Source organism: Diadema setosum, chromosome 12 (assembly GCF_964275005.1).
Source record: "Diadema setosum chromosome 12, eeDiaSeto1, whole genome shotgun sequence".
Taxonomy (NCBI): Eukaryota; Metazoa; Echinodermata; class Echinoidea; order Diadematoida; family Diadematidae; genus Diadema; species Diadema setosum.
The window spans coordinates 21,924,960-21,927,096 of NC_092696.1; the positions used below are offsets into that span (position 1 = coordinate 21,924,960).

A 2,137-nucleotide genomic window follows, 5' to 3' on the forward strand; every position below is an offset into this window, starting at 1 on the left:
CGAGAGGTTTCTTCTGAGCATGCGCACTCCACACGAGCCGGAGGCGAGTGTGGAGTGTGCATGCGAAGAAGAAACCTCGAGTGCACTGCATACTCGCTAAACAACGACGGGAAAATGCGTTATTCCTTTTATAAGATGGCTAAGTAATTTCAAACGCGAGGTGAATATACCTTATATGAGAAAGAAATAATGAAATAAATCAAATATCAAAGATTTTGAAATTGTACTTACCGTTGGAAAATGGTCCAGAGTAGGCTTTCTCCGAGTCCGAGATTATCCCAGCTTGTGCTGAATCTGTGATAGATTCTCTATTCCAAAGTTTCAAATCCAACACATGAAATTGAAAATGTTCCAACTCTGAAGAATTCAACATGTTTACAGCTATTTACAGCAGATCTGACAGCTTATACTGCCTAGATCTAGTGTCTAGTTGTTGATAGTCACGTTACATCCGTGGAAGTGGAAAACGTTTGAACCACTCCCCGAACGAACGTGACTGGTGTCCCTCCTGACCGTGATCGACGATGTCGACTGTGTACTAATAGTTTGGTTTTGGGTTAGAACGATGTTATCCTCGGAGTCGTAGTCATAGCCATATGCTACAGTTTCTTGACTAAAGTTACTCGTTGTTGTCGTTTCTATGGCACTGGATGTGGAGGGGCATTCCGAGATGGCCTTGCTACAACATGTAACGTTAGATTCCTGGTCGCCCGGAATGAGCTCCTGGTTCTTATTGTCCTTGATGACATCCGAGTATAGGCAAGTGGCCAACGATTCAGACATTTTTTTCAGTTTCGTTTGGCTTGTTTTGGAATAGTGCTTTAGCGAATCTGCCGATTTGTGCCCGCTGACACTCTGGATATCGCGAGCCTCGTATCCACAGGCATCGAGTGTTGTGATGCTGGTTGCCCTTAGACAGTGATTGGTGTACGTTAGCTTGCATCCGGCCTTTTGTGACAGATTTTTCAGTTTGTTGCCAATCGTGTTAATGCCTAATGGGGCATTGTCGAACCATGGGGTATCTTGTGCCAGCTCCTTCTTCGAAACATCTTTTGGCCTTTGCCACATCCAAGGGTTTTTGGGGTTCAACTTCGCTACATATTTCTCAAATGTGGCTACCGGACACCTTTCACCCAGTTCTGGCATTTCAAACATCAAGCCAGCATCGGCTTCTCGGATGACATTTTCGCGGTTGTTTTTTGTTAGAAAGTCTCTCATTTGTACGTATTTCCGTCCGGAATCATCTGCTTTGATGGTAAAGTCTTCAGCTTTCATCCCGCGAATATTCTCCCGTCCTCGATTACAGTAAAAGGTGAGAACGTCCAAGAAAACCTTATCCTGGAGGCCTCTGGGGGTGGAGAGGTCTAGTGACTCTTGTATCTTGCTCATGTCGTCTGACGAAATCACGGGTTTGTGTACAACGGATCCTTTACCTTCTTTCTTTGCCTTCACTTTCATCGCTTTGAAAACGCGGTTTGCTTGAGGAAACTTGCTGCTATCACCAATATCTATTCCAGAGTTCTCGACAAAGTATCTCTGAACACCGAACCTAATGTTTTGTAGCGACCTTGTTTTGTATGATTCTCCATTGTCCTTCCTTATTCCAGAGTAGAATTTGGTCAAAAACTTGTCCAAATCTTTGGTATCCTTGGCGATTTCTTCCAAATTAGTTCCAGTGAATTTGGCAAAGTCCATGAGTTTACATTTAGCAAATTTCAATACCTTCTTTGTCCCTTTGCTGTCCATGTCGTTTACCAGTTGGTCAATCTCTTCATCTGTCATAACTTGGAAGGAGATGGAAAAGTCCTCCTCCATTGTTTGATTCACAGACGCCATATCTCAAGGTTTCCGAATGAGTTGTGATTTCGAAACAGACGCACAAAGGCAGGCTACAGCGACGAAACTTAAGCCAATCAGTAATCGAGATCGTATAGATCGTGACGTGAGATAGACTAGATCAAAATCAGTAAAAACGAGGAGCCATAAAAACTCTTATTTCAGCAGGAGTTAATTGTTGATAGCACAAGTTGGTGGCCTTGAAACTATCTGGTTAAATGAAGAATTTTACTGCAAAAGGTTATTTTTACTGAGTTTCCACTGAAAAATCGTCGGTACGTCCCTTGCGATCGATGATTTT

General features: G+C 43.1%; 1 pseudogene; it reads right to left on the bottom strand.

Moving 5' to 3' along the window:
- Positions 1 to 638: 638 nt before the first annotated feature.
- LOC140235693 (uncharacterized) lies at positions 639 to 1,389 on the bottom strand (annotated as a pseudogene).
- Positions 1,390 to 2,137: the final 748 nt, after the last annotated feature.